Raw genomic sequence first — 26586 nt, forward strand, 5'->3', positions numbered from 1 at the left:
GATGACTGTCACGATCATCACATTCATATTGAAATGTGAATGAATATCTTAGAATCGGAATAAGCTTGAATTGAATAAAAAAATAATAGTACTTTGTATTAATTTATGAGGAACAGCAGAGCTCCACACCATAATCTATGGTGTGTAGAAACTCTACCGTTGAAAATACATAAGAACAAGGTCCAGGCATGGCCGAGTGGCCAGCCCCCATAAAGGTCTAAGATAGCATAAAACTGATCAAAGATGTCTAATACAATAGTAAAAGGTCCTATTTATATCAGACTAGTTACTAGGGTTTACAGAAATGAGTAAATGATGCAGAAATCCACTTCTGGGGTCCACTTGGTGTGTGCTTGGGCTGAGCATTGAGCTTTACACGTATAGAGGCTTCTCTTGGAGTTGAACGCCAGTTTGTAACCTGTTTTTGGCGTTTAACTCCACTTTGCAACTTGTTTCTGGCGTTTAACTCCAGAATGCAACATGGAACTGGCGTGAAACGCCAGTTTGCATCGTCTAATCTCAAGCAAAGTATGGACTATTATATATTGCTGGAAATCCCTGGTTGTCTACTTTCCAACGCAAGTGAGAGCGCGCCATTTGGAGTTCTGTAGCTCCAGAAAATCCACTTTGAGTGCAGGGAGGTCAGAATCCAGCAGCATCTACAGTCCTTCTTCAACCTCTGAATCTGATTTTTGCTCAAGTCCCTCAATTTCAGCCAGAAAATACCTGAAATCACAGAAAAACACACAAACTCATAGTAAAATCCAGAAATGTGATTTTTTTATTAAAAACTAATAAAAATATACTAAAAACTAACTAAATCATACTAAAAACTATGTAAAAATAATGCCAAAAAGCGTATAAAATATCCGCTCATCACAACACCAAACTTAAATTGTTGCTTGTCCCCAAGAAACTGAAAATCAAATAGGATAAAAAGAAGAGAATATACTATGAATTCCAAATATCAATGAAACTTGGCTCCAATCAGATGAGCGGGACTAGTAACTTTTTGCCTCTTGAATAGTTTTGGCATCTCACTTTATCCATTGAAGTTCAGAATGATTGGCATCTATAGGAACCTAGAATTCAGATAGTGTTATTGATTCTCCTACTTTAGTATGTTGATTCTTGAACACAGCTACTTTATGAGTCTTGGCCGTGGTCCTAAGCACTTTGTTTTCCAGTATTACCACCGGATACATAAATGCCACAGACACATAATTGGGTGAACCTTTTCAGATTGTGACTCAGCTTTGCTAGAGTCCCCAATTAGAGGTGTCCAGGATTCTTAAGCACACTTTTCTTTTTGCTTTGGACCTCGACTTTAACCGCTCAGTCTCAAGTTTTCACTTGACACCTTCACGCCACAAGCACATGGTTAGGGACAGGTTGGTTTAGCCGCTTAGGCCAGGATTTTATTCCTTTAGGCCGTCCTATCCACTGATGCTCAAAGCCTTGGATCCTTTTTACCCTTGCCTTTTGGTTTTAAGGGCTATTGGCTTTTTCTGCTTGCCTTTTCTTTTTCTTTTTCTCTTTTTTTTGCCATTTTCTTTTTTTTTTTCTTTTTTTCTCTGCAAGCTTTTGTATTCACTGCTTTTCTTGCTTTAAAAATCATTTTTATGATTTTTCAGATTATCAAATAACATGTCTCCTTTTTCATCATTCTTTCAAGAGCCAACATATTTAACATTCATAAATAACAATTTCAAAAGACATATACACTGTTCAAGCATTCATTCAGAAAACAAAAAGTATTGTCACCACATCAAAATAACTAAACTAGTTTCAAGGATGAATTCGAAACCATGTACTTCTTGTTCTTTTGTAATTAAAGCATTTTTCATTTAAGAAAGGTGATAGATTCATAGGACATTCATAGCTTTAAGACATAGACACTTAAACACTAGTGATCATGTAATAAGACATAAACATAAATAAACATAAAGCATAATAAACGAAAAACAGAAAAATAAATAGACAAGGAGATTAAGAAATGAGTCCACCTTAGTGAGGGTGGCGTCTTCCTCTTCTTGAAGAACCAATGGTGTTTTTGAGCTCCTCTATGTCTCTTCCTTGCCTTTGTTATTCCTCCCTCATAGCTTTTTGATCTTCTCTAATTTCATGAAGGATGATGGAGTGCTCTTGATGCTCCACCCTTAGTTGTCCCATGTTGGAACTTAATTCTCCTAGGGAGGTGTTGATTTGCTCCCAATAGTTTTGTGGAGGAAGGTACATCCCTTGAGGCATCTCAGGGATTTCATGGCGGGGAATTTCCTCATGCTCTTGTTGAGGTCCATGATCTCTTATTTGCTCCATCTTTTTCTTAGTGATGGGCTTGTCCTCTTCAATGAGGATGTCTCCCTCTATGTCAACTCCAGCCGAATTGCAGAGGTGGCATATGAGGTGAGGAAAGGCTAACCTTGCCTAAGTGAGGACTTGTCAGCCACCTTGTAAAGTTCTTGAGGTATAATCTCATGAACTTCCACCTCCTCTCCAATCATGATACTATGGATCATGATGGCCCGATCTATAGTAACTTCAGACTGGTTGCTAGTAGGAATGATTGAGCGATGAATAAACTCCAACCATCCTCTAGCTACAGGCTTAAGGTCCAGTCTTCTCAATTGAACCGGCTTGCCTCTTGAGTAAACTTTCCATTGAGCTCCTTCCATACATATGTCCATGAGGACTTGGTCCAACCTTTGATCAGAAGGATTGATGAGTTTGAAATCTCAATTTATTGAGTCATGTGTCATTATTTGATTTTCACTAAGTTGGCTCAATGAATGTTACAGAATTTGGATCAACACCCTCATCAAGATTATGGATCATAAACCCAAGGCAAAAGGAAAGTAGGGAGAGGCCTCAAAGCCCAAGAAACACAACAGAAGCTCAATATAGAAAGTGCATAAATAGGATAGAATTTAAGTTAGGGAGAACTTTTACCTTCACTTTTAGCTAGTTTTCATATCTTTGTAATTGAATTCAGAGCTATGACTCACTAAACCCCCTTTCATTGGGTTAGGGAGCTCTATTGTAATTCAATGAATCAATAATAGTTTTATCTTCTTCTTCAATCTTTTCTCTTGAATTTTGTTAGAAAGCTTCTCGATCTAATTCCATTGGGTAGTTGTCTTGGGAAAGAAACTACCCATAATTGGAAGCCTTCGGAACCTTGGGAAAGGAATGGAGGATTCATGCTAGAGAAGCTTTCTCACAGTGAATTGGATTGGGGTTTGGATGGATATTGTGACATGTAATCCTACCAAATTGTGGTTCATGAAACTGTGTGGTATAATCAGTGATCGAGCATCATCTCTTCTTATGAACATTTAAACCAAGGGATTGGGAATTCGTTCGTTTTTAGAGAGAATTGGTGAGCCAAGGGATTGGGATCCAATCATATAAGATTGCCAAGCAAAAATTCAATGAACGCATTGGTTGAGGAAGAAATAAACATGTTGCCTATCCAATGCATTCAGTTCATTGGTGAGCAAGGGAGGTTCATCTTCCCAAGTCTCATTACCAAATAATTTGGCATTCAGCTTCATGATTGCACCAAGGTACTTAGCAACTTGCTCTTCAGTAATTTCTTCATCCTCTTCAGAGGACGAATACTCATCAGAGCTCATGAAGGGCAGCAGGAGGTTCAATGGAATCTCTATGGTCTCACTGGATGTCCCAGGAGGTCTTCCTCACTAGGATTCACGTCCCCCTCCTCCCTTGTAGGTTCGGCCATGATGGTTAAATCAATGGCCTTGCACTCTCTCTTTGGATTTTCTTCTGTATTGCTTGAGAGAGTACTAGGAGGAGTTTCAGTGACTCTTTTACTCAGCTGGCCCACTTGTGCCTCCAAATTTCTAATGGAGGACCTTGTTTCATTCATGAAACTTACAGTGTCCTTAGATAGATCAGAGACTATATTTGCTAAGCTAGATGGATTCTGCTAAGAATTCTCTGTCTATTGCTGAGTGAATGATGGAAAAGGCTTGCTATTGCTAAACCTGTTTCTTCCACCATTATTAAAGCCTTGTTGAGGCTTTTGTTGATCCTTCCATGAGAAATTTGGATGATTTCTCCATGAGGGATTATAGGTATTTCCATAGGGTTCGCCCATGTAATTCACCTCTGCTATTGCAGGGTTCTCAGGATCAAAGCTTCTTCTTCAGAAGATGCCTCTTTAGTATTGTTGGATGATTCCTTCAATCCATTCAGACTCTGAGAGATCATATTGACTTGCTGAGTCAATATTTTATTCTGAGCCAATATGGCATTCAGAGTATCAATTTCAAGAACTCCTTTCCTCTGAAGCGTCCCATTACTCACAGGATTCCTTTCAGAAGTGTACATGAACTGGTTATTTGCAACCATGTCAATGAGTTCTTGAGCTTCTGCAGGCGTTTTCTTTAGGTGAATGGATCCACCTGCAGAATGGTCCAATGACATCTTTGATAATTCAGACAGACCATCATAGAATATATCCAGGATGGTCCATTCTGAAAGCATGTCAGAAGGACACTTTTTGGTCAGTTCTTTGTATCTCTCTCAAGCTTCATAGAGGGATTTACCTTCCTTCTGTCTGAAGGTTTAAACATCCACTCTAAGCTTGCTAAGCCTTTGAGGAGGAAAGAACTTGGCTAAGAAAGTCGTGACCAGCTTATCCCAAGAGTTCAGGCTGTCTTTAGGTTGAGAGTCCAACCATATTCTAGCTCTGTCTCTTACAGCAAATGGGAAAAGCATAAGCCTGTAGACCTCGGGATCAACCCCATTGGTCTTAACAGTATCACAGATCTGCAAGAATTCAGTTAAGAACTGAAAGGGATCTTCGGATGGAAGTCCATAAAACTTGTAATTCTGTTGCATCAGAGAAACTAATTGAGGTTTCAGCTCAAAATTGTTTGCTCCAATGGCAGGGATTGAGATGCTTCTTCCATGTAAATTGGAATTAGGTGCAGTAAAGTCACCAAGCATCTTCCTTGCATTGTTATTATTTTTGGCCATATCTCCTTCTTTTTCGAAAATTTCTGTCATATTTTCTCCAGAGAGTTGTGCTTTAGCTTCCCTTAGCTTCCTCTTCAGAGTCCTTTCAGGTTCAGGATCAGCTTCAACAAGAATGTTCTTATCCTTGTTCCTGCTCATATGAAAAAGAAGAGAACAGAAAATAATAGGGATCCTCTTTGTCACAGTAGAGAGGTTCCTTATGTAAGTAAGAAGAGAATAATGGAGGAAGGAAAAGATAAGAATCCAAACATAAGGGAGAAGAATGAGTTCGAATTCTTGGGTGAAAAATGGGTGTTAGTAGATGAATAAATAATTAGAAAGAGATGAGGAGAAGAAAAATTCGAAAATTAAATAAATTAAAATAAAAGTAATTTTGTTTTTAAATTGAATTTAAAATAAAAAATAAAAATTAAAGTTCAAAAATTAAGAAAGGAAAATTTAATCAAACTAAATTAAATTTAAAACAATTAATTAATTTAAAAAGGAATTTTGAAAAAGAGGGAAGGGATTTTCAAAAATTAGAGAGAGAGAGAGTTAGTTAGATAGTTTTGAAAAAGATAAGAATCAAACAAAAAGTTAAGTGGCTGATTGAAAAAGATTTGAAAATCAAATTTTGTAGAGATAAGAAAATGGAAAAGATTTTGAATTTAAATTTTGAAAAAGATGTGATTGAAACTTAAATTGAAAAAGATTTGAAAAAGAAATTTAAAAAGATTTGATTTTGAAATCATAGTTGATTACTTGACTAACAAGAAACTAAAAAGGTATTATTCTAGAGTTTAAAGATTGAACCTTTCTTATTAGGCAAGTAACAAACTTAAAAATTTTTGAATCAATCACATTAACTGTTAGCATTAATTTCGAAAATATGAAATAAAAATAAGAAAAAAATTTTGAAAATCAATCTAAAATTTTCGAAAATCATAAAAGAAAAATGAAAACGATTTGATTTTTGAAAAAGATTTGAAAAAGATAGAATTTTTAAATTGAAAATTTGATTTGACTCATAAGAAACAACTAAATTTTAAAAAGTTTTGAAAAATTCAACTCAAATTTTCGAAAATTTATGAGAGAAAAAGGGAAAGATATTTTTTATTTTTGAATTTTTAGTGATGAGAGAGAAAAACACAAAAAAAGACACAATGCATGGAAATTTTAGATCAAAACACATGATGCATGCAAGAACACTATGAATGTCAAGATGAACACCAAGAACACTTTGAATGTCAAGATGAACACCAAGAACTTATTTTTGAAAATTTTGAAGAAAAAAAAAACATGAAAGACACCAAACTTAGAAATTTTTAATTTTGAGACATTAATAATTCAAAAATGCATATGAGAAACAAGAAAAGACACAAAACAAGAAATTTTAAAGATCAAACAAAGAGACTCAAACATGCATGAGTTTTCGAAAAATGCAAGAAAATTATAAAAACATGCAATTGACACCAAACTTAAAAATTGACAAAAGACTCAAACAAGAAACAAAAAAATTATTTTTGGTTTTATGATTTTATTAAATTTTTTTTGTAATTTTTCGAAAATAAAATTAACAAAAACAAAAAGCCTAAAATTAGAATAAAATTACCTAATCTGAGTAACAAGATGAACCGTCAGTTGTCCAAACTCGAACAATCCCAGGCAACAGCGCCAAAAACTTGGTGCGCAGAAATCGTGACGGTTCATTCCTTGGTAACGGCGCTAAAAACTTGATACACACGTTCATAATCTTAGTTCTTTGTCACAACTTCGCACAACTAACTAGCAAGTGCACTGGGTCGTCCAAGTAATAAACCTTACGTGAGTAAGGGTCGATCCCACAGAGATTGTCGGCTTGAAGCAAGCTATGGTCATCTTGCAAATCTCAGTCAGGCAAATTCATATGGTTATGGATATTTGATAATTAAAATATAATTAAAATATAAATAAAACGTAAATTAAAGATAGAGATACTTATGTAATTCATTGGTGAGAGTTTCAGATAAGCGTATGAAGAAGCTTGTTCCTCCTGAACCTCTGCTTTCCTATTGTCTTCATCCAATCATTCATACTCCTTTCTATGGCAAGCTGTATGTTAGGCGTCACCGTTGTCAATGGCTACATCCTCTCCTCTCAGTGAAAATGGTCCAATGCGCTGTCACTGCATGTCTAATCATCTGTCGGTTCTCGATCATACTGGAATAGGATCCAGTGATCCTTTTGCGTCTGTCACTATGCCCAGCACTCGCGAGTTTGAAGCTCGTCGTAGCCATCCCTTCCCAGATCCTACTCGGAATACCACAGAAAAGGTTTAGACTTTCCGGATCTCAAGAATGGCCGTTCATAGATTCTAACTTATACCACGAAGACTCTGATTAAGGAATCCCAGAGATATTCATTCAATCTAAGGTAGAACGGAAGTGGTGGTTAGGCACGCATTCATAGGTTGGGAATGACGATGACTGTCACGATCATCACATTCATATTGAAGTGCAAATGAATATCTTAGAATCGGAATAAGCTTGAATTGAATTAAAAAACAATAGTACTTTGTATTAATTCATGAGGAACAGCAGAGCTCCACACCTTAATCTATAGTGTGTAGAAACTCTACCGTTGAAAATACATAAGAACAAGGTCCAGGGATGGCCGAGTGGCCAGCCCCCAAAAAGGTCTAAGATAGCATAAAACTGATCAAAGATGTCTAATACAATAGTAAAAGGTCCTATTTATATCAGACTAGTTACTAGGGTTTACAGAAATGAGTAAATGATGCAGAAATCTACTTCTGGGGCCCACTTGGTGTGTGCTTAGGCTGAGCATTGAGCTTTACATGTGTAGAGGCTTCTCTTGGAGTTGAACGCCAGTTTGTAACCTGTTTCTGGCATTTAACTCCACTTTGCAACCTGTTTCTGGCGTTTAACTCCAAAATGCAACATGGAACTGGCGTTGAATGCCAGTTTGCGTCATCTAAACTCGGGCAAAGTATGAACTATTATATATTTCTGGAAATCCCTGGATGTCTACTTTCCAACGCAATTAAGAGCGCACTATTTGGAGTTTCGTAGCTCCAGAAAATCCTTTTTGAGTGCAGGGAAGTCAGAATCCAGCAGCATCTACAGTCCTTCTTCAACCTCTGAATCTGATTTTTGCTCAAGTCCCTCAATTTCAGCCAGAAAATACCTGAAATCACAGAAAAACACACAAACTCATAGTAAAGTCCAGAAATGTGATTTTTTATTAAAAACTAATAAAAATATACTAAAAACTAACTAAATTATACTAAAAACTATGTACAAATAATGCCAAAAAGCGTATAAATTATCCGCTCATCAAGCTTCTTCATGATTGTCTTTGCTTGGGGTTCCTTCTTCTACAACCTTCCCACTTCTTAGAGTAATGGCTTTGTATTCCCCTCTTAGGTTAGCCATGGTATCACTAGGAAATGTGTGTGTGGGAAGTGGGATTTGCTTGGATAAAATCCCCACTTGTGCTTCCAATTTTGAGATTGCTGCGCCTTGATTTTTCAGATTTGACCTGTATTCTTCTTGATTAGCATCTATCCTTCTTTCAATTTGTGCTTGTCTGTCCATGAGGGTGGAGACTGCCCCTGTAATCTGTGATGACAGTTGTGCTATTGCAGCCTCCATCCTCTCAAAGTTGCTCTTGATTTCACATGGTTGCATAGTTGAGGATGGTGCATCCTGATTGAGGTTGTTGTGTATGGGTTGATTACTATGGTATGTTGTGTTTTGTGAGTTATGATAGGGTCTATGGTTCCCTGCTTGATGGTTGGGGTTGTGGTTGGAATGCTGATTTGATGAATAAGGCTTGTTGTGGTCCTGGTTGTGGTTTTGTTGATTTCTCCACCCAAAGTTTAGGTGGTTCTTCCAACCTGGGTTGTATGTCTTAGAGTGTGCGTCATATGGTGGTCTGGATGAATTGTTCATATAATTGGCTTGTTCCCAGTCATCTTCAGATTTCGGTGCATTCCCTTCTTGTTGAGGGGTTTGGCCTTGAATGACTGAGGCTTGATTGGCCTCCATCCTCTTGGTTAGAGCTGCTATTTGAGCTGCAATTGCCTTGTTCTGAGCTAACAAAGCATCTACAGAGTTGAGTTCTAGCACTCCCTTCTTCTGAGTCCTTTTTGAAGCATAGAAATACTCATTTTTAGCTACAGTCTCAATGACATCTATGGCCTCTTCAATGGTTTTCGTTTTGTTGAGTGAGCCTCCTGAAGAATGATCCACTACCTTCTTTGCTTCATAGGATAGTCCCTCATAAAAGATATGTAGTTGTACCCACTCATTGAACATTTCTGGTAGGCATCTTCTTGTCAGATCTTTGAATCTCTCCCAGGCCTCATAGAGTGTTTCTCCATCTTGTTGTCTAAAAGTTTGCACCTCAGCTCTCAGCATGTTGATTCTTTATGGAGGGTAAAATCTTGCAAGGAATCTGTTCACGACCTCCTCCCATGTAGTTAGGCTATCCTTGGGGAATGATTCCAACCACTTTGCTGCCTTATCTCTGAGTGAGAAAGGGAATAAGAGTAGTTTGTAGATGTCAGGGTGTATCCCGTTGGACTTTACAGTATCACATATCCTCAAGAATGTGCTGAGATGTTGATTAGGGTCTTCTTGGGCACTTCCTCCATATGAGCAATTATTTTGAACAAGTGTGATAAGCTGAGGCTTCAGCTCAAAATTATTGGCATGAATTGTTGGCTTTAGGATGTTGCTGCCACAATTTCCTGGGTTTGGGTTGATGTAGGAGCCTAAGACTCTCCTTTCTTGCCCATCATGATTGACTGGGCCTTCTCTGGCATGGTTGTGAGCTTCTTCTTCATGGTGGTTCTCCATATTATCCTCCATGTCTATTTCAAAATACTCTTCCTCTTCCTCAGCACTAACGACTCCCTTCCCTCTTACTTCCCTCCTTAATCTAAGGAAGGTCCTCTCATGTTCAGAATTAAAGGAAGATGAAACCCCGCTTCTTCTACCTGTCATACAACCAACAAGGCAAAAAGCAAGAAAGAAAATGAATGAAGAAATTACTCTTGTTAGAGTGGTTGTTAGTGTGAGTGGTACAATTAATCGAACAGTTAAAAGAGTGGAAATATGGATGATGAATAAGAATAATCAAAGAAGAAAGAAATAGAACTCAAAATAAGAAAAAAAATAAAAAAATATAAAAGACGCTAAATAAAAGAAACTAAAATAACAAGGAATTTAAATTGCTTAATCTAGCTCTCCAATCAATTTAATCACTATCAAATTTAAGCCAATCCCCGGCAACGGCGCCATAAAACTTGATGAGTCGGATTCACACCCCATTCAAAAATTAGTGATGAATCGGTTCTTTTGGCAAGCGTACCAAATATCGTCAAGTAATAACCCACTAGGAGTGGGTCGAATCCCACAGAGACTAACAGATGAAAGAAAACAATAGTTAGTTGATTATTCTGGTTAGACTATTCATTAAGGAGAGATAATCAACAAGGAAATGTAAATTGCATAAATGTAAATGAAAGCAATAAAGTGCAAGAAAGTAAATGGAAAGGAAAGTAAAGTACAAGAAAGTAAAGTGCTAGAAATATAAAGTGCAGAAAATGTAAATAACCATAAAGTAAATAAAAGAAAGAAAGATAAAACAAGCATTGGGATCAAGAGATATTGCATTCTCCGGATTAATTGATTTCATCTCATCTTCAATCATGCAACTCATTGACCTCTTGGCAATCATGATTGATTGAGCCCTAATCCCTTGGTGACTCAATCTCTCAAATCTTGATCAATAGCCAATTCCTTAGTCTAATTGCTCATGAGAAGAGATGAAACTTGTTCCCTAATTATACCACACACTTTCCTAGGTTCAAGTAGAGGGAGGATTATATGTCACCATATCCAAACACCAAAACTCAAATCCTATTCAAGTGTGAGAAAGGATCTCAAGCATGGTTTTATGTTTCCTCTTCCAAGGTTTCCATAAAACCCAATTACATTCAATCTCTTTTCCAAGATAATTGAATGCTATCATAGAGAACGAAATTCTTTCTAGTAAATCAAAGAGAGATGAAGAGAAGAAGAAGAATAAAAAAATTAATCCATTGAAAAACAATAGAGCTCTCTTTCCCAATGGAAAGAGTTAGTAATTCATAACTAAATTATTTTTAAAGTAAGAAAGAAAAGAGAAGAAATTGATGGTGAATAGAAAGGGTCCGAAGACTTCCCCCAACAATGAAGTAATTGCATTAATTGCATTAATTGCATTTAATATCTTAGAATAGAAGCAAGCGTGATAGAATGAAAAACAGTAGTAATTGCATTAATTCATGAAGAACAGCAGAGCTCCTCGCCCCCAACAATGGAGTTTAGAGACTCATGCCGTAGAAGATATAATATGAAACGTGTAGAATGTCATGAGGTACAAGATGAATCACTAAAAGTTGTTTTTATAGTAAACTGGTGACCTAGGGTTATAGAAAATGAGTAAGCTAGGGTGTTTAGTGTAAAAATCCACTTCTGGGGCCCACTTGGTGTGTGCTTGGACTGAGCATTGAAGCTTTCATGTGTAGAGACTTTTCTTGGAGTTAAACGCCAGCTTTTGTGCCAGTTTGGGCGTTTAACTCCAGCTTTTGTGCCAGTTCTGGAGTTAAACGCCAAAATTCTTGAGCTGACTTGGAACGCCTGTTTCGGCCATCAAATCTCAGGCAAAGTATAGACTATTATATATTTCTGGAAAGCCCAGGATGTCTACTTTCCAACGAAATTGAGAGCGCATAAATTGGGCTTCTGTAGCTCCAGAAAATCCACTTCGAGTGCAGGGAGGTCAGAATCCAACAGCATCTGCAGTCCTTTTTTAGCCTCTGAATCAGATTTTTGCTCAGGTCCCTCAATTTCAGCCAGAAAATACCTGAAATCACAGAAAAATACACAAACTCATAGTAAAGTCCAGAAAAGTAAATTTTAAATAAAAACTAATAAAAATATAATAAAAACTAACTAAAATATACTAAAATCATACTAAAAACAGTGCCAAAAAGCGTATAAATTATCCGCTCATCACCTCCCAACAAGCGCTCTTTTAGTGTCATTAGCTTGACATGTTGTTCTCAAATTTCTTCCTCTTCTTCCAATTTTTCAAGAGGAATGACCTCAAGGGGAGAGAAGAGCAAGTTGATGTCCCCTGTGTAGGCCTCTTCCCAACAAGCTTTCTTTTGTTATTTGCTTGATTTGCTTTGCTTGTTAGGGCAGTGGTTGGATTGTTTGTAGTTGACCTTTTCTTCTTTATGAATGTTGTCCTTTGTATCCTGGTCACAATCCTCATTTCAGTGTTTTGGTTGATTGCCTTCACTTCTTTTTTTTTTAGAACTTGGGTGTTGTGAGATGGTTGGAGTACCTCTTTATCAAGAACTTCTTGAAATGGTGGCTCATTTGGTACAAGGATCTCTTTCTCTTGCTCTACTAATTCCTTATTTTCACCCACATTAGGCACTTCTCCACTCCTTAGACTGATGGCATAATATTCTTCCCCTGGCCAAGGGAAGTCATTGGTTGGTTCATCAACAAAATGTTGTGCCAATTGTCTCATTTGCTCTTCTTGATTTCTCCTTGAGATTTCCATATCTTCAATCACCTCTTTTACATTTTGCCTTAAAAACTCACTGAGTTGGGCAATGAAGAGATATCTCTTGGAGAGTTCTTCTATTGCAAATTCTAGAAGATTTTGTGGAGGTGCATACGTTGGACAATTATGGGATGATAGTCATTGAAGAATGGGGTATGCAGCATTAAAATTCCTTCCAAAGCCAAAATTTCTATAGTTGTTATAACAATATGAACTATTTTGTGGCTCTGGGAGGTATTCCATTTCATTTGACTGCTCATACTCTATCGTTCTTTGGTGATATTTCCAGCCACCATTAGGAAAATGAATAGAATCATTTTGTGGTGATGGGCAATATCCCATATGACATGATTGATCAAAAGATGAGGTAGACTCCATTCTTACATGTAAAATGCTTTGTCTCAAACAATAATCACCAAAAGAAATTGGAATCCCCATTGTCACAGATGAGGGATTCTTACTGAGGTAATAACACAAATACCTTAGTAGCAAGAGAAAATTAAAAGAAATTAAATGACAAAAACAAAAAGAAAGAAAAAAATGTCTAATCTAGCTAATCAATCAACCGATAGTTTGTTAATCACAATTAATCCCCGACAACGGCGCCATAAAACTTGATGAGTCGGATTCACACCCCATTATTAAATGAGTGATGAATCCGTTCTTTTGGCAAGCGCACCAAATATCGTCAAGTAATAACCCACTAGGAGTGGGGTCGAATCCCACAGAGATTAACGGATTAAAGCAAACAATAGTTAGTTGATTATTCTAGTTAGACTATTCATTAAGGAGAGATAATCAACAAAGAAATGTAAATTGCATGAATGTAAATGAAAGCAATAAAGTGCAAGAAAATAAATGGCAAGGAAAGTAAAGTACAAGAAAGTAAAGTGCTCGAAATGTAAAGTGCAGAAAATGTAAATAACCATAAAGTAAATAAAAGAAAGAAAGATAAAATAAGCATTGGGATCAAGAGATATTGCATTCTTCGGATTAATTGATTTCATCTCATCTTCAATCATGCAACTCATTGACCTCTTGGCAATCAGGATTGATTGAGCCCCAATCCCTTGGTGACTCAATCTCTCAAATCTTGATCAATAGCCAATTCTTTGGTCTAATTGCTCATGAGAAGAGATGAAGCTTGTTCCCTGATTATACTACACACTTTCCTAAGTTCAAGTAGATGGAGGATTATATGTCACCATATCCAAACAACAAAACTCAAATCATATTCAAGTGTGAGAAAGGATCTCAAGCATGGTTTTATGTTTCCTCTTCCAAGGTTCCCATAAAACCCAATTACATTCAATCTCTTTTCCAAGATAATTGAATGCTATCATGGAGAATGAAATTCTTTCTAGTAAATCAAAGAGAGATGAAGAGAAGAAGAAGAATAAAAACAATCAATCCATTGAAAAACAATAGAGCTCTCTTTCCCAATGGAAAGAGTTAGTAATTCATAACTAAATTATTTACAAAGTAAGAAAGAAAAGAGTTGAATTTGATGGTGAATAGAGAGGGTCCGAAGACTTCCCCCAATCTAGCCATGAATAATTCTATGAAACTAAGGCCTTTAAATATGCTCTCCTAAATTTCAAACTTAAATGAAATTGAAAGTAAATTACAATGAAATGAAAATGAACAATTCTAGATACTTCTTTTGGCCTTCATTGGTTGATAATTGTGGCTTGAATGAGAGTTGGAGTGGTCTTGATTGAAGGTTAGGGGCTGCAGGAAGAAGTTGGCGTGTGGTTTCAAGTGCCACTCCCACTTGATTTTGCCCTTTGGAGTATGACCCACTTTACAATGTTGAAAGTATGGAGTTGGTTGGGCCTCAAATTGAATGTCCACTATAAAGTATTATATATTGTTTGAAATTTCTAGATGTTAGCTTTCCAACGCCTTTGGAATCAACTCATTTGGATCTCTGTAGCTTAAGTAATGCCCATTTGAAGGTGAATAGATCAGTCTGTCAAGTAGCCCAGCGTGCCACACCCACTCTCTGGCGTGCCACGCCCATATGTTATGAAACTGGTGTGCCACGCCCACTCTTTGGCATGCCACGCCTTTGATAATGCTCTCTGGCCATTAGAACTGGCGTGCCACTGATGAGCGGATAATTTATACGCTTTTTGGCATTGTTTTTAGTATGTTTAGCTAATTTTTACGATGTTTTTATTAGTTTTTAAATAAAAATCACACTTCTTGACTTTACTATGAGTTTGTGTATTTTTCTATGATTTCAGGTATTTTCTGACTTAAATTGAGAGACCTGGGCAAAAATCTGATTCAGAGGCTGAAAAAGGACTGCATATGCTGTTGGATTCTGACCTCCCTGCACTTGAAGTAGATTTTTTGGAGCTACAGAAGCCCAATTGGCGCACTTTTACTTGCATTGGAAAGTAGATATCCTGGGATTTCCAACAATATATAATAGTCCATACTTTGCCCGAGATTTGATAGCCCAAACCGGCGTTCCAAGTTAGCATAGAAATTCTGGCGCCAAAACGCCAGAACTGGCATAAAAGCTGGAGTTAAACGCCCAAACTGGCACAAAAGCTGGCCTTTAACTCCAAGAAAAGTCTCTACATGTGAAAGCTTCAATGCTCAGCCCAAGCACACACCAAGTGGGTCTAGAAGTGGATTCTGCATCATTTACTCATTTCTGTAAACCCTAGGTTACTAGTTTTCTACAAATAGGACCTTTTGCTATTGTATTTTAGACACACTGGATCATACTTTTCATCTTGGAACTTGTATGTTCACGCTTTGGGAGGCTGGCCATTCGGCCATGCCTAAACCTTTTGTTCTTATGTATTTTCAATGGTAGAGTTTCTACACACCATAGATTAAGCTGTGGAGTTCTGCTGTTCCTCATGAATTACTGCAAAGTACAATTGTTTTTCTATTCAATTCACGCCTACTTCTTCTCTAAGATATACACTTGTTCTTTAACCTGACGAATGTGATGATCCGTGACACTCATTACCATTCTCACCTATGAATGCGTGCCTGACAACCACTTCCATTCTACATGCAAACAAGCTTGAATGTGTATCTCTTGGGTTTCTAAGATAAGATTAGAACCTTCGTGGTATAGGCTAGAATTATTGGCGGCCATTCTTGAGATCCGAAAAGTCTAAACCTTGTCTGTGGTATTCCGAGTAGGATCTGGGAAGGGATGACTGTGACGAGCTTCAAACTCTCGAGTGTTGGGCATAGTGACAGACGCAAAAGGATCAATGGATCCTATTCCAACATGATCGAGAACCAACAGCTGATTAGCCGTACGGTGACAGCGCATGTGGAAGATTTTCACTGAGAAGACGGGAGGTAGCCATTGACAACGGTGAAACCCAACATAAAGCTTTCCATGGAAAGGAGTATGAATGATTGGAAGAAGGCAATAGGAAAGCAGAGGTTCAGAAGGAACAAAGCATCTTCATTCGCTTATCTGAAATTCCTACCAATGAATTACATAAGTATCTCTATCTTTATTTTATGTTTTATTTATTGTTTAATTAGCAATTCTCCATAACCATTTGAATCTGCCTGACTGAGATTTACAAGATGACCATAGCTTACTTCAAGCCAACAATCTCTGTGGGATCGACCCTTACTCACGTAAGGTTTATTACTTGGACGACCCAGTGCACTTGCTGGTTAGTTGTGCGGAGTTGTGACAAGGATTTGAGATTACAATTGTGCGTACTAAGCTGTTGGCGCCATTGATGATCACAATTTCGTGCACCAAGTTTTTGGCACCGTTGCCGGGGATTGTTCGAGTTTGGACAATTGACGGTTCATCTTGTTGCTCAGATTAGGTAATTTTATGTTATGTTTAAGCTTATTACTTTTCAATTTTTGAAAAACCTCAAAAAAAATATTTTTTATTTCTATTTTGTTCTTCAGAACTTTTAAGAATGAATTCTAGAGTTTCATGATGATTTGTTGAAGTCTAGCTGGCTGAGAGAAGCCATGTCTAATCTTTTGGACCGAGGTTTCAACTTATCATCACAAGGGCTTGTTGATTTCTATCAATCTTGCTGTTGAACGTAATGATTTGCTAAAGCTTGGCTGGCCATTGGCCATGTCTAGTGTTTTGGACCGAAGCTTTCACTGAAAGCTTGGCTGGCTAGTACGTCATGTCTAATTCCTGGACCGGAGTTTTAGACTAACATTGCATGATTCTTGGAATTCTCATTAAGAATTTTGAAGTCCTTTTTCTCTTTTTCCATATAATTTTCTGAAAATCACAAAAAAAATTTATAAAATCATAAAAACCAAAAATATTTTGTGTTTCTTGTTTGAGTCAAGTGTCAATTTTTAAGTTTGGTGTCAATTGCATGTCTTTATTCTTCTTGTATTTTTCGAATATATGCATTATGTTCTTCATTGATCTCCAAGTTGTTCTTGATGATTTCAGTGCTCTGATCTTTAAGTTCTCTTATTTTGTGTCTTTTGTTGTTTCTTACATGCATTTTCAAATTGTTATAGTCCTTAGTATAAAACTTCTAAGTTTGGTGTCTGATAAACCCCAATTTTGTGGTTTATCTTATGCTTAATTTGGAGGATTTTATAATCTTTTCCCACATTTATTCAACGAAATAGCATGGTTTTGCAATTCTCCCTTGATTTGTGCTTAAATGTGAAAACATGCTTTTTAGGCCTTAAAATAGCTAAATTCAATTCACTTTAATTCCATTCGATCCCTTGATATATTTGTTGAGTGATTTTAGGTTCATAGGGAATGTATTGGATGGAAGAAGTGAGGAGAAAAGCATGCAAAGTGGGAGAACTCATGAAGAAATGAAGGAACCGTAAAGCTGTCAAGCCCGACCTCTTCGCACTCAATCGACCATAACTTGAGCTACAGAGATCCAAATGAGACGTTTTTAATTGCGTTGGAAAGCTAACATCCAGGGCTTCGAAATGATATAAAATTTATTATATGTTGCTTTGCGTTAAGGGGCACGCACGCACCATGTACGCGTGCGTGCCGATTGTGCACGTGGTCCACTAAAGTGAAATCGCCACCAGCAATTTCTGAAGCACTTTGGGCCCAACCCAACTCATTTCTAATGCTATTTCATGCAGAATTCAAGCTTGGCAAGGGGAGAGCAATTGTTTGAAGTTTTTGCATCATGTAGTTTAGTTTCTAGAGAGAGAAGCTCCCTTTTCTCTCTAGAATTAGGATTAGAATTTCTTAGATCTAGGTTTAATTTATGCTTTGATTTACTTTTCCTTTACAATTTCTTATTTCTCTACTCTTCCTCTCTCTAATTTTGTATTTCATTCTTGTAATTTCCTACTTTGTTGTTGATGCACTTTTTCTTCTTCTATTTTCTTTTAATGAAATTTATGATTCATGTTCTTTTATTATTGATTTGCTTTATTGTTGTTTAATTCCTTGCAATTGAGTAGTGTAGATTTATATTCCTTACAATTTTACTATGCTTTCCTTATACACCCACCAAGTGTTTGACAAAACGCTTGGTTGGGCTTTAGAGTAGAATTTTGTGCTCTTGGCTTGGGAAGGTAACTTAGGAACTCTTGAGTCACTAATGCCCAAGTGATTGACGATTGGGAGTCATTAATGCTAGATCTCACCAATTGATTAGGTGTAGAACTAGGACTTATGGACTTGGATTGACATAGCTCATTTTACTTTCCTTTATTAGTTAGATGATGACTTAATGGGGTTGATCCTTACGAATTCTCATGTTGTGGTTAGTGATTAGGATAGAGATCCTTGACCACCTAACCTTGCCAAGAGCTTTTTGTTAGTTTATTTCCTTTGCCATTTATATTTCTTGTCCATCATCTCAAAAACCCCAAAACATACCTCATAACCAATAACAAGACAGTTTATTGCAATTCCTAGGGAGAACGACCCGAGGTTCCAATACTTCGGTTTATAAATTTAGGGGTTTGTACTAGTGACAAACACAATTTTTGTATGAAAGGACTATTGTTGGTTTAGAAACTATACTTTACAACGAGAATTCATTAGTGGAATTCTAGACCACACAAAAGTCACGTTCATCAAAATGGCGCCGTTGCCGGGGAATCGCAATGGTGTTATGTTATTGGTTATTGTATATATGTGAATATTGTGAATAGCTTGATTTTTGGATCGCTTGTTAGTTTTTGCTAGTTTTAGGACTTTGTTTCATTATTTCTTGTTAGCTTTTGTTTCTTATTTTCAATTTTTCACTATGAATTCTCACTTTGGCTATGAGTGTGATTACAACTATGTTGTAGGAAATGGGAACCTTAATGAAGATGTGTATCAAGAATGGGATAATCAAAGGTGGGAGGAGCCATATGCATATGATCAATCCTCTTGGCAACAACCTCCACCAATGCACTATAAAGAAGAGCCATTCTATGATCCATACGAATCCAATGGTTATGGTGAATCCCCTTGTGACTTCCAAGAGCCACCACCATACACCTATGAGCCACATCCTCAACATAGCCATCAACCATACTCACAAGCCACCTTTCACCAACCATCTTCATATGACCCTAATCCATATCTATCCTACCAACAACCATATGAGCCATATGAACCACATATAGGGCCACCACCATTCCAACATCAACATTTTCAAGAGCCGCCCCCTCCATATTATTACCAAGATGAACCACCTCCAATACCTGAAAACTTTCAACCACAACTCTACCTAAAAGAACCACCTTCTGACTATAATACATTTCCCTCAAACAATAAACCCTCTCTTCCACCATCACCCCCCAATGAAGCCTTTATGCTAGAATTAAGGGATCTTGAATCTCACATCTTAAGGCAACACGAGGAGGATGAAAAAAAATTTGAGGAGTTAAGAGCAAAAACGGCTATCATGGTAGAAGCCATTGGCAACATAGTCTCATCCCGCCTAAGCCTATGCAATCAAGGCACTTCCATTGTGCAATGTGGAGAATCAACCAAGGAGCTTAGTGAGGGAGTGAACTTGAAGCTCCAAGGTGAAGAAGAGGAGTTAAAGCAAGAAATGCAACAAGAGGAGGATGTAGAGATTATTGAACAAGAGGAAGAAGTGGTTGAAGACTTAGGATGTAGAGATTATTGAATTTGATGCTAACGAGAAATGTGCACAACCTCCAAGGCATATCTCTTATGAAGAATTAGATGGGATAGAGCAAGAATTGAGTCCCCTTGGTGATGAAGATCAAGCATCAAGTCTTAGTGGTAAAGAATCCTTTGAGCATGAAGAACCTTCTCCCGTTGGGTTTGAAAGCGTTGTGGAGGTAAATTTTTCTCACCCTCCCAATTATGGCTTGAGTAAGGGAAAAAGCTTAGATAATATTGTTGAACAAAGGATCACATTTGAGAAAACTTGTGAAGAGGTGAAGATCCTTAGAAAAAGGAGGATAGGAATTGAATACGCTTTGTCAAGACCCTTAGGAGCTTCTTTGCCTAGGTTACCATCTACTCCTACATTTGAGTGGGTAAAATTCATTTCTATTTCCTTTATTATCCCATTCGAATATGGCTTGCTTGAAACGGATGGTCAACTTAGGATGCTTTGTGGGATGAAGCGTAAAAGAAAGATGTTTCGTGGTTGGCGTTGTAAGTCTAGGCTCATTATGGTTGAAGCTTCAAGGAGCAAAGGTTGGACTAGTGCTCAATTAAATGGGTCTATGAGGATAGTTTACTGCTTCCATGAGAATTCATCTCTCTTGCCACCCGGAGGAAATCACCATGATCAACTCAAGGATGGGTGTGAAAACAAAGTGTGGGATCCCAGATCACACAAGGAAGATCAACTTTGGGAGCCTATGGTTTGTGAAGAACTCCATCAAAACTTGGAGTTATTAACTTTGAATGATGAAGCACAATGGAAGTCCAAGCATTGGTGGATGTTCAAGGATGGATTCAAGCACAAGCCACCATGAGAGAAGCTCCCCATAAGTCCAACTTAAGGACAATAAACAAAAGTGCTAGGTGGGAGACACCCCACCATGGTAACATCTTTCCCTTTTCCTCTTTGTAAATATTGGTAATATAGGTTTAATTCCTTGTTTTGATTGCTTAGTTGAGTTTATTTGGGAGTCTAGTAGGTTAAATAAGGTTTTATGATATTTTGGTAGATGTTTGGAGTTTAGAATGCTTGGTTTGGTGCAAAGACATAGAAAAATTTTGAAAAATAGAGCACCATCCACGCGAACGCGTGCCTCAAGCATTTTCGACCATCCACGCGGACGCGCCATGTACGCGTACGCGTGGATTGAGTTTTTCCACCCCTCTAAACATTCACCCGAGAGTTGTGCCTGACGTGTGCCAACTTTGTGCCCAAGGCACGCGCACGCGCACCTTGCGCGTACGCGCCCCTCTCAAAATAAGCCATCGATGCAGATGCGCCATGTATGCGTACGCGCCGCCTCCATTTCATCAATCCACGCTTACGCGCACAGGACGCGCACGCGTGAATTATCCTGTTTCACTCACCTTCTTTTCTTCTCTTTTTTCCATTTCTTTTCTTCTTTTCTCTTCTCTTATTTTCTTTCCACCCTTCAAACATCATCCAACACTACCAAGCATCATGTAACACCATTTCTTTTAGTTAGTTAGTTAGTTTAATTTTTGTTTTCCATTATAAGTGTTGGATTACTAATCTTGTTTACCATTTACTGCTGCTCATTACTAATGGGATGTTAGTTTAACATCATTGTTGTTATTGTCATTGTTGGATTCCTTTGTTGGGGTTGCAATTTATTACTTGGTTTGGAATTTTTCATGTTTAACACTTTTGAATACCAAGTACTTGTTACATTGCCTTCATGTCTCTTACCTCTTTGAATTTCATGTTTTGGCCACCATGCATTCATCATCCATTATTAGGCAATTGTATATTATCAATGCATTTTTTTAGGATGCTTGTTCTAAGTGACCATCACCTATTTCATGCATTAAGATTGTGGAATTGTGAAATTGGATCAAAGCTTACCTAGTGACATATTTTTTAGCTTTGTAAAGCTTTGTGGGCCATGCTTGCTATGTGATTGATTTCCATTTCTATCTTCTTTGTCCTAAGTTCCATGGCATCCATGTGTTTCACCTCTATGCCACTTAGGTGTTGAAACAACTTCAATATGTGTCATTGATTGTTGTGTGAGTTTCATATACCATTTTGTTCACTAAGTCTACCTACACATCAATCAATGTCCATGCATTATCCAATTTCACAATTGCTTGATTAATTGCTTGAATGCTTCCATGCCTCTTCACTACTTGTGTGGTTGACTTAACCTACAAGTCTTTTGAAGTATTTCAAGCACACTAGAATGAGTGAAATGCATGTTTTCTTTTGTATAATTGTGACATGATTTTTAATACTATGGTGTGAGTTCTAAACCGCATGCAAGTTAGGACCCACACTCTTATTTTTCATTATTGTCACACCAATTCACTCACTCAATTCTAGTGATTTACCTCATTCCAACAATCCATGCTTCCTTGCTTGTGCATTTACTTGTCTTATTATCTCATGTCTTCTATGTTCAGGATGAATCATCATAAGCAAAAACGGAAGTGGAAGGAAGAACACACAGCATCGGTTGACCTACTAACTGAAGGTAGCAACTAGGAAAGTCGCCGTACCCCCTTGTTCATCTTTGGATGCATCGAGGACGGTGCAAACTTTTAATTGTGGGGAGGTCGTCCGACCGCTCGGCATTTTTGGATGACAAGTTTCTAATCCTAACACTTTTGCATTTTATTTTTAGGTCTTTTAGGATTTTTTGTTGCATTGCATATGTATATATTAAGCTTAGTCAAAATCATGATATTTTCCAAGGATTTTATCTATAGGGCACCCCAATTTATTGAAAAAAAATTTTAGAACTTGCTTGAATTATATATTTTGTGGAACACGATTTTTGATCTAAGAACACAAGCATGTGAGATTTGAGCCTAATTGTGTGGTTACATCATACATAACCACTTATTTTCATTCTTGTGTGCATTATTCTCTTCCTATGATTGTAATCTTTGATTTGTTTGATTCTTTATGTCCATTACTTTGTGTATACATGCATTTATATGATTGAGGCCATTGTTCAAATAGCTCACTTACCCAAATAAGTCTACCTTTTATCTTCCATTGTTAGCCAATTTTAAGCCTATGCTTAACCCATTTGTTCTTAATTGTAGCACATTACAAGCCTAAGTGAAAAACAATAAATATCCTTTAATTTGGATCTTTGATTAGCTTAGGCTAGTGAGAGTGTTTATCATTTGATTTTGGGAGAGTTGGGAACATTGGGTAGAGATAAAAGTGTGTTTTTGTACTTATGTTGAGAATCTTGGGAATTGAGTACATACTCATGTATTAATCATGTGGAAACCATGTGCATTGATGTTCTTATATATATTTAAGTTTGAAAAGAAAAAAAATTAAAAAAAATAAGAAAAAAATGAAAATAAATAATAGAAATAGAAAAAGAAAGACAAAGAATTGCAATAAAAAAGGGACAAAATGCCCCAAAGTGAAGTTCAATAAAAGTCAATGCATATGTGTGGTGATCAAAAAGAGAATACATGAGTGTGTGAGAAAAGTGAAGAATGGGTAGTTAGGTTTGTTTAGAATTGTATAAGTTGTCATAGGTTAGGTGGGAAGTTTAAGTTAATCAAAGATTCGAATTTCTAGCTCACTTAACCATATGCATCCTACCTTGACCCTAGCCCCATTACAACCTATGGGAAAGACCTCATGATATTTGTATGCATGCATAAAGTAATTGTTGATTGTTAGATGAAAAACAAATCTTGGAAAGCATGAGTAGGGGAGAATTGAGTGAATCAATCCCATACACTTGAGTGCCTAGAACGGATACACATCCGGTGAGGGTTCGATCGCTCAATTATATGTCTCCACCCATGATCATCTTCTCTTGCAAGTTTGTAAAATCTTTCAATGATTCAATTCAATTGTGGGTTGATTTGATTGCTATTGCCTTAGCCCTTGTGTTTGTATATATATTCTTGGAAATTGACTTGTTTTGACCAAGTTGATGCATTCATATAGATAGATTGCATATAGATAGATTGCATTTAGTTAGTTTGCATTGAATAAATGTTGATACCCCTTTGCTTATTTCTTGATTTTAGCATGAGGACATGCTTAGTTTAAGTATGGGAAGATTTGATAAACCCCAATTTTGGTTTATCTTGTGCTTAATTTGGGGGATTTTATCACCTTTTCCCACATTTATTCAATGAAATAGCATGGTTTTGTAATTTTCCCTTGATTTGTGCTTAAATGTGAAAACATGCTTTTTAGGCCTTAAAATAGCTAAATTCAATTCACTTTAATTCCATTCGATGCCTTGATGTATTTGTTGAGTGATTTCAGGTACATAGGGCAAGTATTGGATGGAAGAAGTGAGGAGAAAATCATGCAAAGTGGGAGAACTCATGAAGAAATGAAGGAACCGTAAATCTGTCAAGCCCGACCTCTTCACACTCAATCGATCATAACTTGAGCTACAGAGGTCCAAATGAGGCGGTTCTAATTGCGTTGGAAAGATAACATCTAGGGCTTTGAAATGATATAAAATTTGCCAGATGTTGTATCGCGTTAAGGGGCGCGCACGCGCCATGTACGCGTGCGCGCCGATTGTGCACGTGGTCTACTATAGTGAAATCGCCCCCAGCGATTTCTGAAGCACTTTGGGCCCAACCCAACTCATTTCTAATACTATTTCATGCAGAATTCAAGCTTGGACAAGGGGGGAGTAATTGTTTGAAGTTTTTGCATAATGTAGTTTAGTTTCTAGAGAGAGAAGCTCCCTTTTGTCTCTAGAATTAGGATTATAATTTCTTAGATCTAGGTTTAATTCATGCTTTGATTTACTTTTCCTTTACAATTTCTTGTTCCTCTACTCTTCCTCTCTCTAATTTTGTATTTCATTCTTGTAATTTCCTACTTTGTTGTTGATGCACTCTTTCTTCTTCTATTTTCTTTTAATGCAATTTATGATTCATGTTCTTTTATTATTGATTTGCTTTATTGTTGTTTAATTCCTTGCAATTGAGTAGTGTAGATTTATATTCCTTGCAATTTTACTATGCTTTCCTTATACACCCACCAAGTGTTTGATAAAATATTTGGTTGGGTTTTAGAGTAGAATTTTGTGCTCTTGGCTTGGGAAGATAACTTAGGAACTCTTGAGTCACTAATGTCCAAGTGATTGACGATTGGGAACCATTAATGCTAGATCTCACCAATTGATTAGGTGTAGAACTAGGACTTATGGACTTGGATTGACATAGCTCATTTGACTTTCCTTTATTAGTTAGAGGATGACTTAATGGGGTTGATCCTTGCCAATTCTCATGTTGTGCTTAGTGATTAGGATAGAGATCCTTGACCACCTAACCTTGCCAAGACCTTTTTGTTAGTTTATTTCCGTTGCCATTTATATTTCTTGTCCATCATCTCAAAAACCCCAAAACATACCTCATAACCAATAACAAGACACTTTATTGTAATTTCTAGGGAGAACGACCCGAGGTTCCAATACTTCGGTTTATAAATTTAGGGGTTTGTACTAGTGACAAACATAATTTTTGTATGAAAGGACTATTGTTGGTTTAGAAACTATACTTTACAACGAGAATTCATTAGTGGAATTCTAGACCACACAAAAGTCACGTTCATCAAAATATAAACCCATATATAAACCCTGGGCATGCCATTTGGTGTGCCACGCCTTCGATAATGCTCTCTGGCCAAAGAGTGGGCGTGGCATGCCAGTTTCATAACATATGGGCATGGCACGCCAGAGAGTGGGCGTGGCACGCTGGGCTACCTGGCAGACTGACCTATACACCTTCAAATGGGCATAACTTGAGCTACAGAGGTCCAAATGAGTTTATTCCAAAGGCGTTGGAAAGATAACATCTAGGGCTTTCCAAAAATTAATAATACTTCATAGTGGACATTCAATTTGAGGCCCAACCAACTCCATAATTTCAACCTTGTAAAGTGGGTCATACTCCAAAGGGCAAAATCAGGTGGGAGTGGCACTTGAAACCACACGCCAACTTCTTCCTGCAGGCCCCAACCTTCAATCAAGCCCACTCTAACTCTCATTCAAGCCACAATTATCATTCAATCAAGGCCACAAGAAGTATCTAGAATAGTTCATTTTCATTTCATTGTAATTTGCTTTCAATTTCGTTTAAGTTTGTAATTTAGGAGAGCCTATTTAAAGGCCTTAGTTTCATAGATTTAGTCATGGCTGGATTGGAGGAAGTCTTCGGACCCTCTCTATTCACCATCAATTTCTTCTCTTTTCTTTTTTACTTTGTAAATAATTTAGTTATGAATTACTAACTCTTTCCATTGGGAAAGAGAGCTCTATTATTTTTCAATGGATTGATTGTTTTTATTCTTCTTCTTCTCTTCATCTCTCTTTGATTTAGTAGAAAGAATTTTGTTCTCCATGATAGCATTCAATTATCTTGGAAAAGAGATTGAATGTAATTGGGTTTTATAGGAACCTTGGAAGAGGAAACATAAAACCATGCTTGAGATCCTTTCTCACACTTGAATAGGATTTGAGTTTTGGTGTTTGGACATGGTGACATATAATCCTCCCTCTACTTGAACCTAGGAAAGTGTGTGGTATAATCAGAAAACAAGCTTCATCTCTTCTCATGAGCAATTAGACCAAGGAATTGGCTATTGATCAAGATTTGAGAGATTGAGTCACCAAGGGATTGGGGCTCAATCAATCATGATTGCCAAGAGGTCAATGAGTTGCATGATTGAAGATGAGATGAAATTAATTAATCTGGAGAATGCAATATCTCTTGATCCCAATGCTTATTTTATCTTTCTTTCTTTTATTTACTTTATGGTTATTTATATTTTCTGCACTTTACATTTCTAGCACTTTACTTTCTTGTACTTTACTTTCCTTGCCATTTACTTTCTTGTA

Source organism: Arachis ipaensis, chromosome B03, assembly GCF_000816755.2.
Source record: "Arachis ipaensis cultivar K30076 chromosome B03, Araip1.1, whole genome shotgun sequence".
Classification (NCBI taxonomy): Eukaryota; Viridiplantae; Streptophyta; class Magnoliopsida; order Fabales; family Fabaceae; genus Arachis; species Arachis ipaensis.